This window comes from Mus musculus, chromosome 10, assembly GCF_000001635.26.
Source record: "Mus musculus strain C57BL/6J chromosome 10, GRCm38.p6 C57BL/6J".
NCBI lineage: Eukaryota > Metazoa > Chordata > Mammalia > Rodentia > Muridae > Mus > Mus musculus.
Window position 1 is genome coordinate 108,738,467 of NC_000076.6, and position 16,051 is coordinate 108,754,517.

General features: G+C 35.3%; 1 protein-coding gene across 11 annotated transcripts in view; it reads right to left on the reverse strand.

Annotated features, from left to right (window-relative positions):
* Syt1 (synaptotagmin I) overlaps positions 1 to 16,051 on the reverse strand; it is a 513,331-nt gene that overhangs the window by 240,817 nt on the left and 256,463 nt on the right. The gene's annotated exons all lie outside the window — the stretch shown is intronic.

Consider the following 16,051-nt stretch of genomic DNA (forward strand, 5'->3'; position numbering starts at 1 on the left):
ATGGATGCGTCACTCTGGGCTTTGAAAGTATGGGTGACTGGCTGACTAATCACTTCTTGTTCTATGTCCCACATATTTTCCTGGCATGGTTTTAGTCATTTTTATTCCTTTTGACATCGAGTAGGTTCCTTACAACAACCTACTGAGTCAGGATTTTTACCTCGCAGATGAGGAATCAAGGATTATTGAAAAATGCCACTCAAATAAGCTTTAACCAGGCCTGGGTGAGTCACCTAAATTCTCTTTCTCGTCATATGTCTAAAAGAGACATCCGAAGGCCAAGAAGTTAAGAGTATATGAATCTATTAAATCACACCATAATTTATTATTAATTAAAAATTTTGATTTCAACTTATTGGATACCTTAGGGGGAAAAAGGTATAAATATACTGTTTTAAACTACAATTAAACTTAGTATTTTTTTTAAATGATCAGACCACTTTTAACACATAGGGCGATGATCAATAACATCTCCTTGTTTACATCACTTGATACACATTCACTTTATGCTCCTTTTTACTATGAAAATTTATGTTTCTCAAGTCTATAAACACTACTGAGAGACAAAAATGCCTTACATGTTCTAAGTCTGGAGGACACATTTCAACTATATTAGCCAAACATATACACACATAATTTTCTCTCTCAGTGCACTGGACAATGTCCTGTTGTAATCAATTCTCAATAGACAAGTGCTATTTATATAGCTAAAATATTTCATTCTTAAGGTAGTTTATGACATTGTTTTCTGGTTTTTTCTTTATTTCTCTTATATCAGTTCAACATCCAGAGTAACTCCTACTTTTTATCCAAGCCTCAAAAGGCTCAAGGCCAGGATTTCCCCACCACTTCTCTATACTCTCCTTAGGGACACAGAAGTTATGTGTTAAGCATGCAGCAGACAAAGTCATTTCAGTTGTCAATCCTTTGTGAAGACGCTTTTCACTTAACTACTTTTGTAAGTCAATTCTTTTCACCATACTCCATGTAATGAGTAGCCACTCCAAGAATGTTTTATTAGTTTTACAACCCACTGCACTGAACAATATCATTCTGCTTTAAAATGATTTACAAGACAGAACTGTGGCAGAAATGATTAAACCCATTTTACATGTTAAAAAAAATGATCCCCAGAGGAATTACATTCTACATGATTTGTTTAGGATAACGTTCTCAAACCTAGAATTTAAAACCTAGTCTAAAAGTCTGTCCATTGTGCAAAACTATCTCTAAAGCCTTTCCATAGCACTGACCCATCATTGACAGCATTCTGGGAGTTTTCTTAAATCATTATCTCAAATGATTTCACATCGTCTAAGGATGCATTTTTATACATGTTTGATGCCTATTAACTTCTTATGACTTAGGGTTTAAAGTTACTTATTATATCCTTGAATGGTTACTAGAGCAGAACTTCCCAAAAAACAGTATATTTTTTATTTAAATAAATGATCTAGAAGACTATTTAACATCTATATCACATATACAATGTCCTTTCCTACATAGACTATGAATTGATTATTATAAATATCAGCCACTGGCATCTAGTTTGTATATTACATTAGGTTTTGCACTCACCACTAATATATTCTATTACAATTATCATGGTAGGATTTATCAAATTTGAAATAAAATGAACCAACTGAGAAAACTCATCCTAGACTCTGACAACTGGTAGATATTTCAAAAATTTAAGTTACTTTTTCAGTATATTAAAAAGGTGATGTCAAACGCATATATCTGAAGATCTCATAATCTTTTTAAAAATTTCATCTAGACCATATACAAAGATAGAATTAATTGCCAAGTAGAAAAGGTATCATATTTTATAATCAAATTCTGGAAATCTGACATAGCATCCAACTTTAGTTATTGTCTTTAGCTTATCATTCTTATTAGAAAATATTAGGGTGGTTTTTAAGATACCATACTGTCTTTTAGAAAAGGGCAAGTAATTAAATTAAGAAAAGTTAAGAACTGATTATAAATTTCATAGTTAGATAACTAGAGTTTAGCTAACAAAGTTTTCTATAGCATTAATCCTTAGAAGAAAATGAAGTCAAGAGCTCATTCTATTTTGTATGCTTAATATCCATCCTTAGAAACAATAGAGAAGGTCAAAGGTTCACATCTATTTTATTTACTCAGAAGCTTCTAGAACACAGTAGAGAAAAAAGATTAAGATGTGTTGCAGGGGTTGAAAAGAACTCATTAATACTTGCTTATTTAGAGATGGGAGTCAGGTCTTCAAATAGCAAGTGCTTGATGATAAAAGCTCTTCAGTTATTATAAGGATAAATAATTATTCCAAATTAGCATCTTCTATTGCAATCAAGATAATTTTTCTAGTCATAGGAGGGAAGGATAAATATTCACTGAAATGCACTTTAATAGAGGAGCCTTCACAATTCTCCATCAAATAAAACCAGTATCTATATCTTCCTTAAAAACATTAGAAGTTTCAGAATAATTTTAGAGAACAAAATCTTCCCATTACTCCTCTAAATCAGAGTTGGGTTGATGCCCAGACCACAAAAAGCTTTTATTTGTGAAGAATCCTCTCATGTTACAAATATATAACACAAGTGGCTATTTAAATACGATATAACTATATAATTAACCAACAGAGGCTTTTTCTAACTGTTCAATTACAACTTTTAGCCATAAATGACACAGAATAAACAGAGTTAAAATTGTTTCTAAAGATAAATGTAATAAAAAAATGTTACCCAGAGCAAGAGTCCTTTAAATGAGTTTAGCTGATATTTGGGCTAAAGGAAACTTATATTTTAAAACTCAATAGGATATTCTTGAGCAACAATTTCAAAAATGATGAAAAATTAAAAAAAAAAAAGACCCGTGCTGTTGTGAGAATTAAAAAAAGAAGCACCTTTATTGCTCATTTCTACTTCTTAAAGGATTTGGATATAAGATTCTAATGTTCCTACCTCTCATCAAAATGGTATTCAACTTCCTCACAATGAGCAACGCTAGATGCAAGGTCTCTTCTATAGGGAATTGGTACTTAAGTCTCCCTCATCAGAAATGTATGTATCTTTCATGGTTCTGTCCATATCACCATTGCCCTTTATGTATCTGTGATTTCTTATTAATTAAGCATATATTTTGAGTGTTTTTTGATCCACTTGAAATAAACTTATTTGAATTCATTAAATTGCCAAATAAATGGACCTCTCCAAATGCATGCTTCTTCAAATCTTCTCCCATGAGAAACATCTTGCTGGATCAAGACAATGGTTAAACATTAAGATTCTAAGGCAAAAACAGAAGACTCGAGAAAGACTACAGCCATCCAGAAAGAGAAATTACTAAGAATATATCTTAAGTGTATTTTTCCAGGGAGGCTCCAAAGCAGGTGAATAGACACAGATCTCTCTTTTCATCACAGCTAGTGTATGGCTGCTTAACCTGTTTGGATATTTGGTGAACTGACTGTTATTCACACACACACACACACACACACACACACACACACACACACACACACATTTTTAATTTAATAAGGCGTATCTTCCTATGATTTTAAAATATGGGAAAGTGAGGAATGAATACAATCTAGATGAATTGAGAGTTGGGAGAACAATGGAAAGAAAGGGGAATAAGGAAAATTATACTGAATTGCTCATAAATGTTTCATGCTAAGTGGACCTCTGAAATGGTGTCTTAAAGCCACTGAAATTCATTGAGCGCATGTTTTTTTAATTATTTTCTTAAGAGGTACAATTTGATTTGATATTGTCCTTATGATAAAAACATGTCTTTGTCATTTTGTGCTACTGATCTCTCTCTCTCTCTCTCTCCCTCTCTCTCTCTCTCTCTCTCTGTCTCTCTCTCTCTTTCTCTCTCTGTCTCTCTCTCTCATAATGAAAAAGAAAATGAAAAAGAAGTTGCAGAATTAGGAAGAGATTCTTGTTTAGGAAAATTTCCCCCGAGTCAATGAGTTCCAGGCTCTTTCCCACTTTCTCTTCTATTTGATTTAGTTTATCTGGTTTTATGTTGGGGATCCTTGATCCACTTGGACTTAAGGTTTGTGCAAGGTGATAAATATGAATCTATTTTTATTTTTCTACATACTGATTACCAGTTAAACCAGTACCAATTATTGAAGATGTTTTCTTTTTCCATTGTATGGTTTTTAGCTTCTTTGTTAAAGATCAGGTGTCTATAAGTATGTGGGTTTATTTCTGTGTCTTTGATTCTATGCCATTGATCAACTTGTCTGTCTCTGTACCAATGCAATGCAATTTTTAAAAAAATCACTATTGCTTTGTAGTACAGCTTGAGTTCAGGGATGGTGATTCCCCCTGAAGTTCTTTTATTGTTGAATTGTTTTTGCAATCCTGGGTTTGGGGATTTTTTTTTCCATATGAAATTGAGAATTGCTCATTCCATGTCTGTGAAGAATTGTGAAGATCTGTGGGAGGAGGAACAAGAAGGGGGCAATAACTGGATTGTAAATAAATAAAATGATAAAAATTAAACAAACAAAAGAATTAGGAAGGGATGTAATGCGTACATGTATGACATGAACAACTAGTTTGCCTAGTAAATGGAAGGAAAACATAAACAGTGGGACAGCTCACAGGTTTCTTTTTCCACTCAATATTTTACTGACAATCTGATTGAAGAAATGAAGGTTGGTCATTAAACCCCCATCAATAGAATGTGTAAAGACATAACAGTGTTTGAAAAGGTATTCTTCAAGATTGAAAAAGGTTAAAATTACAGGCTTAGTGGAAGACTATCTAAATGCTACCTTAGAGTTAGATAGCCCCTTGCCTACTACAGTATTTTTTTCTCCTCACAAAACACAAAGTTCTTTCTTTAGTAATTGTGCCTCTGTACAATAGGTAATTTATTTGACTAAGTCAAAACAGGGCCAGCTGACCTGCCCATGAAAGAGAACAACAGCTAACAGCAGGGCTTTCAGTCTAGTCAGACTCGTGGGAAAATTGACTGACTCTTAATGTATCTTCTCAAGTTCTTTAAGACTTAGTTCCCTCACTGAGCAGGCATAATAAAAGTTCTCTGAGCATAGTTGTTAAGAAATGTAGGCCTTGACCTGTATCAAGTTTGTTTTACAATGCCTGGCACAGGGTGAGCCACTAAGAAGTGTGAGCCCCTGGGCACTGCTGATGCCACAGCTTGCACAGTTGCCAGAATGGAAATCATGGGAGCAACACCTCCATGTGTCTGATAAATTTATGTGTATATATTTGTCCTTTTACACAGAGGAATAGAAGAACATGCTGTTAATTCATAAGCAAACATACATACAACTATTAGCTAGGAGTTTAATGACCAAGATGAACATCCAAGAAGCTTCTAAGGCTAAATTATGGATAATAGCAGGCAAAGCCAGGGAACTTGCTATCTCCCACATACAAAAGGTGTACCATCAAGTGTGGAGTGTACTTCACAAGTACAGAAATGATTCAGACACATGCATATCATGCCCTGGACTTGTGGAGGCGGTGGCAGATGTAGTGTTCCTTGACTAATGTAATATCCTGATGATAGAACAATTTTGTTTTGGGCCACTGAAAATTATGCACACATCCAAAGACCTAATTTCTCATGAGCATTTGATGCATCATCCACAGAATGAGTGATACATCCTTCATCCCCGGAATTGCAGAAAGAGAAAATTGAAAATAGCTTAAAATGTCACTAGTGGGGCCAACATGTAAGAAAATTTTAAGAGGAAAAATATAAAGTGCTGCATTTAATTTTATGATAAGATGGCTTCAATTCAACAAGTGTTAGATATATAAGATTTATTTGATTACTGAATGTGTAATGGCAACTAAGAGTTTTTACAGTCTAAATCATACTAAAAAACCAATGAAAACACATAGATGCTAAAGGAAAGAAAAATCTGTTATGTTTCATAAATACTCATTGGAAGTCTACTGAATTCTGAAGTAGTTAGGTAGAAGCTAATAGATATGGTTAGCAGTAGTTGTCATAATAGCATTGGCAGAGTAGACTGTTTGCGTGAGTAAAGTTTTGTAAGTTAAGTAACAGAAGCATGATGGAAAAATTGGAAACACATCTTGAGGACATAAGGCAGAAATAATGTCATCAGAACCACAGACAATCCTGTGTCACCATGCTGTTCTCGTAGACCAGAGTGTCTCTTGGTCTTTAGAGAGTTTATGATGTGAATTAAACCAGTAACAAAAGGGTAAGACAAATATGTTAAGTTTCTATCTTCCTGTATGAAGTGTAATGATTCAGTCAAACAGGACTTAGACTGACAGCTACCTTCCTATACTTGTTAACAATCCTTCCTATTTCCTGTTGCTACATCATGGAATTCAAGTGTCGGTTGACTTTACTACCACTTTATTTATTTATTTATTTTTGTAGGCCACAGAGTTATTTCTTGTTTCCTCCTCATAATCAAATGGAAACAAAATGAATAGTTTAACAAGGCTATATTCCTGTCTTATGAAAACATATGACTTCAGATGCTCTATAAGAAAGCAATAACAGTGTATAAAATTACAGCAAGGCTGGCTTTGTGTTCCTCACATGTGCTGCGAGCCAGGATGCATTTTAACCAAGAACTTTAAGCTCAGAGCACCACTTAGACACTTAGTAGTTGTGTGTAACCCCCCTGGAGAGGGGATTGTCATAGTCTCCTCATTTATATACAAGAAAATCGAAAATTTAGCATGCAGTTATTTTTAAGTGTCCTAAACAGCAGATGTAAATGCCTTTCACACACTGGCACTCAATATATCATAACTGTCTTGGTTTATCATAAAAAGTTCTGTTTTGTAGAAGTCAGAACTACCTCTTCTATTAAAGTTATATAGTTGAATTGTTTCATCTTTTTTCTAGTGGAATTCTTTCCTGCCACAGTTTCCCTCATCTTCCTGTGAATAGATGACTTTCAAATCTATTTCATGTCCCAGGGGCACTTTCAACATCTACAGCTGAACGGTTACTCTTTATAAATAAGCTACCATGCCATACCTTAGCTGCTGCTCTCTGTGGGAGATACATCTCAAGGCTCTCCCAAGATGCTTGAAACTATGTACCAAATCCCCCATATACTATTTTACTGTATGCATATATACTAAATGATGATAAACTTTAGCATACATTTGCAACAGGAAGGAGTTATTAACAAAAGCAATAATAAGTTTAATAATACACAAATCTGATCATCTACAGTAACACAGCCTTTATGGGCTTTCTTTTCCTCTTTCTCTCAAAATAGTGTATCAGTCACTTTTTTGCCATTTTATGAGATAATCAAGGCCTATCTGATGTCATGAACCAAGGTAAATGAGGGAATGGTATTATTGTGTAAAAACATTAAGTGGTATGAAAAGGTTACTTGAACACAGCAGCATCATACCCTGAGTGTGTTGATACTGAGACATAACTGAGACAGTGATATGGCCAATGAGTGGGTAGCATCCATTGTTAGCGTGCAAAACAAAGTGTGACAGAGAAGGAGAAGTTTGAACTTGCAGTTATGGTTTCTGGAATCTTCTTTGTAGTATTATTTTGGACTACAGAGTTTATAATGTTTGGGTCCTAAAACTGTACTCTTAAATAAATTACATTTTGTTACTGCTTTCCTTATGAAACTGGCACAGACTTTTCTTCTCTCACACCAAGTATCATCAATGGTCAACATTTTCAAAACTGTTTCATGTTTTCAACCCACACCTATTCATGTATTCATGTTTCCTATGGATCCAAGTCAATATTACCTCACAAGACAAACTTATGTGTTGGCTAGACACACTCTTCGTTTCAGTCCTTAAGTCTTCCAGTTTTTAAGATATTACTTTGTAAGCCATTTTGACAGAACTAGCTATTCTGAAAGCACACTCTCTCCTCTCTCTCTCTCTCTCTCTCTCTCTCTCTCTCTCTTTCTGTTTCTCTCTCTCTCCCCTGCCATCCCTCTGTCCCTCTTCCCCCTTTCCTCTCCCTCCCCCTCCCCATCTGCATTCTGCAGCACAACAGAGTTCATAATTTTATTTCCTGACTATCTTACCTTCATTACCCTTTCTTCCACTCAATCATTACTGGCAACTTCCCCATTGTACTCGATCATTTATTTTTTCTATTAATTTATTCTCTCATTTACTCAGCAACTGGAGCCCGTGACTCACTCTACCTTTGCCTGCGTTATTATAAGCCAGAACTCCTGAGATTTGAGATGAGTTTACTATTAAATTCTAAACACTTATGAAATTGGAATGCATATTATGATAGATTATACTTAAGTGGGAGGATTTTTCCTTCTTAGTGTTCCTTCAAATAAGGCCCGTATAGTTTATGATGCCTTGGGCATCTTTGATGAAACGTCCTAATACTTTCCTGAGCGTATTCCCATCCTTTACGTCCTCTGTTTCTTTTGTCTCAGCACACTTCCTGTATCAGTCCTTATTATAGATAATGTTGAGTGTAAGGTTGCATAATCCGTAACTCAAGTTATTCATTTCATTTCCCCCATTATCCAGGAAAAAATTCTGCCTTCCTGTACTCTTTCAAACTATTTATCACTGTTTACCAATTTGGTGTCTTTCTTCATTTGCAAGATCAAAATATAAGCCCCTTATGGGAGCATAGAAAGTCCTTCCCAATCTGACCCTAATGGAATTTTTCTACCTTCCCATTCTCCCATACAATTTAAATATCATTTTTTTTACAAATATTATTAAGTCATCCTGAACAAACTCTCATGCCCCAGGGCATGTTATGTGATTTGCTTTGAAAGAGTTCTTTGATCAAATTCAAGCTATCTTTTAGAATTCACTTCTAATATTATCTCTCAGAAGCATTTCTTGCTTCCCTCTGAGAGAGCCATCTTTCTACATTTTTATTGCATGGTGTATAAAAACATGGACTTGGAGGGGGAAATCTGAGCATACACTAATACATTTGTAGTGACTTGACCTCTCTGGGACAAATATTTCTATGATATGAACATAGTTTGCCCTTTAAAACATATCTTTAGCCTTCAATATAGTTTTTGACATATATGTATTCATTGGATAAATACTGCCATTAAACCAGCATTGCATCAATGCTTCTAATGACCATACAGCCAAATGGGCAAACTGTTTTGTTGGGTTCTAAGTATACAAAGAGTTAAATATATTTGTGTTTCATTTTTGTGGGGGTGTTTCCTGCTACCTTCTGCTGCCAAAAGTAAGTCTTAAAATAATGATAGACCCGAGGTTGATTCTGTAAAGCTATTTTGATTCTTTTAGCCTCATGTCAGCCTCTTTTTAGTTTTTAATTGCCTCAGGAGCACGACCTGGTGTCATAGCTTCAGCCAGATGAATCAAAGCAAAGAGGGGATGATCGTCATGCCAATAGAATACCGTACTTTTTAAAGGTCAGTGCTAAAATGCTCTCCTGTAATATGCTGCAAATAGTTCACTTTGTCTTATGAACGAACTTGCTGACATGAAAAAGGACGGGCTCCTACATACAGTGGGGTGTAGAATGGCAGCAGAAGGCATGAGTGATCCAGACCCTCCATCAGGTTAAGGTTAACTTCTTCCTTTCCTTGTACCCTCACACCTCAAATCCTTCCAGCTCCTTTCTCATCTTCTCTGTCCTCCGTGTCTCTCCTGCCTAAGCAAATCTTGAAGGCGAAGCCTTAAGAGCCTCTTACCTGGGATAGTAAAGTGGAAGCTGTGTTAACTGGCAACAATACTTATCCAGTGGGACACTTTACAGAGAGAAGCCCGGAGTACATCTAACCAGACATTTAAATTAAGTTTGATTAGTTTTGATTAAATGATAAGTGTTCAATAGTTTGAACAGTCTGCATTTTTTTCCAGGTTATTTTTGGTAAGCCCAGATTCTGAAGGGTAGATATCCTCCTAACATTAATTAATATACATAAGAAACTATGCATGGGAAGAGTGCCCAATGAGCTTCGCTGATAGATAGGGACCACAGGACCTTGAGCACTAATCATGGCCTTCAGAGTTAGATAAAGCTATGCAAGTGACACTCCCATTTGTGTTGTTTTACTGAGAGAGGTGACACTGACTATCTTCATTTCCTGAAAGGAGTAATAATTATGGTTCCCATCTCATCCGAAGTAGTTCTTAGCATAAGGTCTTAATCTGTGTAATAGCTCACAATCTATGAGGTGGTACCACGATGACCAAACGTTAGGCTAAAGTGGATGTCAGTGTGCTTCTTCTAATTAAAGATGGAGGGCACAGCAAAAATGGACTCACCATTAACAGTGTGCCAGAAAATATTTCTTTCATTTTATTGAATATAAGTAAAACTAGCGATTTCTAGTTGTGCAAGAGTGCACCAACAGAGTCATTTATTCTAATGGGCAGTCTTTTCTGATAAATAGAGCATATTTTAAAATATTATTCTGTAAATCTAGGGCACTATAAATTAGTCACTGATTTAAAAAAAACATGCATGGTTGACTTGAAACTCAGAAGAAGAAAAAGTTATGATCTATTTCTTAAAAGGACATACAGCCAGCAAAGAAACTTAAGGAGGTTTGATTACTGGCACTCCAAAGACCACTGAGTGTCGATTTCTATACTGAACAGTATGATTCCAGGGAGCCCCCATCTTTCCTGAGTTTTTAATTAATAGAGATGAAGGATCACTTGAATGTTCAGAGACAGATGCTAGCTCATTCATCCAGACAGCCCATTCTAATACTTTGTTCCATCAATCATAATTTTTTTTCCGTTTAAATATCACCTTCCAATTGCATTATTTATTTCCATCTCCTACATTTTGCTCTGTCTCAACAGTGGAGATAGTTCTTTAGTGTGTCTTTTAGCATGATAGTACATCTACTAAACAATCACATTTTCCCATTAACTTCATATAGCTAAACCTTCAGCATTTAAACATGCTTTATTAATTTAACCAAATAAGTCACCGTTACTTTCTGTTGCTCATCAGACATACAGCTTAAAAGTTTGGGTTGTTATAGGAGACACCCTGGACATCTGCCTGTCTTGTATGTGAGTTGCTGGTTCTCCTGTCAGTTTCTTGTGGATCAGTGGTGCTAGTCTTCCTATTTCTGCAACCCTTTCCTACCATTCCTCATGTTGTGGTGATCTTGACCATAAAATTATTTTTGTTACTACTCCACAGTTACAATTTTACTATTGTTATGAACCATAATGCAAATATCTGTGTTTTCCAATGGTCTTAGGCAATCGCCATGAGAGGGTCATTCAATCTCCCCAAGGGGGTCATGGCCCATGGGTTGAGACCCATGGTTGTGGGTGTATTTAGTAAAGAACACTGCTAAGCTCAAGGTGTGGAGATAAGGACAAGAAAGGAGGCAGCTATGTTTTCTACAGTTGGTGGCTATGTTCATCCCAAAGTCTAAGCTCATGAGCTGTGCCTTCTGAATTGTCTTCACATACTCTCATTTGCTTTCAGTGTCCCTTCCTTAACATGGTTCAAGGTTACTCATGGTCACTATGCAGTTCCCGTTTAAGCATCATGTTCTGCAACAGCAATATTTTCTGAATACTTCCCAGGTATTTCCCCAATTCCTTTTGAAGTTTGAGGTTTCTGAATCACACATGATCTCCACTCCTCTATCTGATAGTGATATAAAGAATGAACCCTTAAGTCAGACATTTATCTTCTGGCCCCTAAATGTGTTCGTGGTATCATTTTGTTAAGAATTTCTTAACATTTCTTTCCTCTATCCCTCAGAATTTTCATTTGTGGAATGAAGAAAATGTACCTTGCTCATAGATGTGTTTGGAGAATTAAAGAAATTCTTATCTCAGTTCTCAGAAGAATGTGGGAAGTACTTGATATCTCACGTAACACTGAACTAATCTAAAATAAAGTTTGGTCTTTCGTTTTTGTTTTTTTTTCCTATGTTTTCCTAAATCTTGGGAGCTCTTCTGTGACTTTTAATATATCTTTGAGTGTAGTAAATTTAATTTATACCATATACACTTAATCCACAGACAGGTATTTACACAAACTCATAAGCTTTGGCTCAATTTTATATTATTGCCTTGCAGACGGTGCTTGAAGACTGTGTGTGGTATTGATGGACTTGAAGCTGACAAAAAGAGAGGTGCAATTCTCAGATTTACCAGTTAAAATCTGGTTTTTGTCTAAGTTCTTTAGCGTTTCTGAACATCAGTTTAGCTGACCCTAAGATACAAATGTTATTAATAGTAATATACAGGTTGAACATCTCTCTCTATAATTGATGAACATACAATTCATCTTGATTCCTAAACTCAATAGCTGATTGAAAACATACACAGACGGATCCTGGAAAGTAGCACCAGTATAATTTATTTTAATTAAAAATTATGATCCTTGAAACTTAGCTACGCATTGTGATCAAAACTGAATAACATTTTTTCATGCTAGAGAGATTATTCTGAGTTGTTTATTGATGACATAAAAGCATTAGAAAGTAACACTACTAGAAGAAAAAATTACCACTCTAGATATATTGATTTGAATGTCTTGTATTGTTGGGTACTTTATATGAAATGCCCTTTCATCTTTGCACATGTTAATATTTTGGCATATTAATGTTTACCAGCCAAATGTTTTGTCCTTGTTATTCCAAGATGTAAATGACACTAGAGTAAGCTATATGCCATGCTATTGCAGGTAGTCCAGTGTTCTTTTTAAAGAACAGAGTTTTCTTTTTTACTAAGTTCAATTGATCTTTCCTTACCCATAATTTTCATGAATGTTAGCTCGAACTATCTATTTGATTCCAGAGATCATCACTTCTACCTAACTTATAGTTTTTATTTTCTAGGATCAAGAAATTTGTGAAACAAAGTCAATTGGTTAATTCTCAGGCCTTAACGTCAGCCTTCCACGGCAGTGGAAGACACGCGGTTCTCTATTTCACCCATTTCTGCTGCTACTGTTCAAACTCCCAAACCCCAACCTTGTCCATATCCAGCTCCCCAGACCCATTCTCCAATGAATCTCTACCAATACCTAGAGTCATCTTACTCACCTCATGATGTCAGCTTTCCATGTCTTCCTTGGACTACAATAATCCTTCCTCGCATGTCTCTTATGGTCTCAGTGGTCAAATCTTTTAAATTTCATTTTACTTGCATTCTCTTTACTGTTCCCAATACAGTGGACATTATTTACATCCATCCATCCATCCATCCATCCATCCATCCATCCATCCATCCATCCATCCTTTTCTCTCTAGATGTAGAAAGCAGCTACAATGTCTCAGAGATGACAGTAGGTACTCAAATCACCATGGTAATAGAGAAACCATGGAACCATTCCAGTTTATGTCCCCATGATGACAAATTTGAAAAGAAGGATTTCTGTTTAGGGCATAAAGTGTCTTAATGGGAAACTCAGTAAAGTTGGTGTCTTTCAGGGGACATGACCTTGGCAGCAGTCCTGGAAACTGGAACGTTCAGCCACTCCCTTACAAGTGAGCTTGCTACACATTGATTCTTTCTATTAAACTATAAGGTTTCCCCCAAGGTTTAGTACAGCATTCTCAGCCATTTCAAGTAAAATGGTGTATGTTATCATCACCTAAGAGAAAGGCTAGTTAGAAAATTATTATATAGGATATTCTATTAGAGATAATTTAGACAAAATTTTTATTTCAACCTTAAATATCTACTTAAATATCTATCTATCTATCTATCTATCTATCTATCTATCTATCTATCTATCTATCATCCATACATCAATCACCTATCTCTCTAGATATAAATACAGACACATATAGTTCAGTTTGCTTAATTTGATTATATTTGAATGAACAGACTTTACAGAGGGAACTACTTTAATTGAATCAAAAACCTTATGCAGAAAAGATTTGAGTCTTTTCACTCAAGATTTTCCTCATCTGTAGTTTAAGTAATATTCCCAAACAGCAATAAGAGCAGCACTCAATCTCAAAGACATGAAACAAACAGACAGTTTTCCTTCATAATAACATTGTCTGAGGTTAGAAGGGGTCTATAATTCAAAAGGTCACGTGGAAAATGTTAATGAAAGCAGAATGTAGACAAGCCAAATGAAATAAGAAAATAAATCTAAGTTAGCTGTGGGCACTGCAAATCAGATCACAACTATCGTGTTAGAAGCAGGAAGCAGCTGTTTGCGCAAATGTGAAATTCTTAGAATGTTTGCCTATACTTCTCTTTTTAACATTAGGATGTGTCATTCTTCTGGAGTTAATAATCCCAGATAATTTTATGTACAAGAGCTAATTTAAACGATTATGAAAAAAGATAATTTAAAGACAAAGACTTAACAAAATAGGTCGGAAAACCTTGTCAAAAGACCAATTACCAGTATTTAATAAAGAAAGCCAATGGGTAATTTCAAATATAAATGTTTTAGAATCAAATTACTGACATTTTTAATAGTGATTAAACAAGTCTGTGATCATTATTGTTTCAACCCTGCAGGAATTAATTTAAGATTTTGCAAATCTGGATGTAGCACTGCATGGGTTTGGAAAGAATAGCAGTGCAATTGCAGACCTGGTTGTATAGCATGGTGCCCACTAATGTTCCAAGAATTGCATTACCAGTCACTGAACAAGTCAGGGACCCACGGTATTGTTAATGACAATGATACACAGGAGGGGACATTGTGACACTTTATTATTATTCTTTTTTATAAATTTGTGAGATCTGTTAGTTACCACGAAGTCCACGCTTCATAGCAGATCATAGGATTGGCACGCAGAAATGATTAGGGAAGGAAATTCTCTCGAAATGCAAAGTATCAATTTCGAAATCAGATAGCAATTTAACAGCAGAATTAATTTTGTACAATTTTGTGATAAAAAAAAAGATCATCACTGAGAAATGATTTCATTGTCTGTCTCAAATTGATTCTTTTTATCTCCTGGTCTCTCGGCTTTCAGAAAGGTTTTAACAGGAGCCTGGAAGAAATTTGCTGCCCACTCATGATGATACTTCAGAGAAAGGTTCTTCAGAGTGGATCAAAGGCTGTAATTTCCATGCCATTTCTGCCCAATTTTCTTTTCTCCTAATGTTTTCATTTTTTGAAACAGCTATGATTGCAATCCAATTTTGCCCACACAGCACTGCATGCCTAAATGAACCATTTATCACAAACTTTTTGTCTTTCTGTTGCTTGAGATTTTATTTGCTTAGAAATCTTTTTTTTCCCCCATTAATGTTTACCGCTCAAGCTGCATTACAATTACCTTCAGTAATTACTACCTGTTGAGGCTTATATTATTCTATTCTCCAGATGTGGCATCAAAAGTTGTTATTTCAAAAACAATTATATGTTACTGTTGGAACTCATTCTTACTTCACCAAATAAAGATTTCCTTACAGAACCTTGGAAAGTTTTCTCTGTGACCCTCGTCTTGATTTACAAATACTAAAAGTTTAAAATGCCTATGGTATTTCATATATGTTCCCAGTGAGGTTTTATAGGCTCAGTGTTACCGTTTCCTTGTATGAGTGATTATATTTTGAATCACTGTGAAGGTCCTGATCAAGTCACTTACTAGCTACTAGTGAGGGACTTTGAAATACTTACTAGTTGACTGACTTTTCAATGTAAGATCCATTCCTGGAGTTTACATAAGACAAATCTCTGTTGAAACTGGTTCAGAGATTTGTCATAACTGTTGTAATTAGTGATTCCAAAACCTTTCCTCATTCTCAAAATTTATAAAGAAATTAACAACGTCGTCTAGCTCTACAAACAAACAAACAAATCAAGCAGGCTGAAGACCTTAAAGCCTAGCTATATGGTTTGTTTTTGTCTATAAATTCAGGGCACCCTGTAGTGTATTTGCTAAAGATGTTAAGACTTCACAGAATCATAGAATAAAAAGGATGGTATCTTGAAAAAGGCTTCAGTTATGATCCTAACAGAAGCATCTTGACTGTTCTTGACTATCACTGTAAAGATGGGTCTTATAATTGCAATTTGATTTCTGGAATTGTACTTTATTTTCCAAAGTAGCATGCTGATTAGGTTTTCTGTTATCTTTATCTGTGGACACACTGTATACATTGTT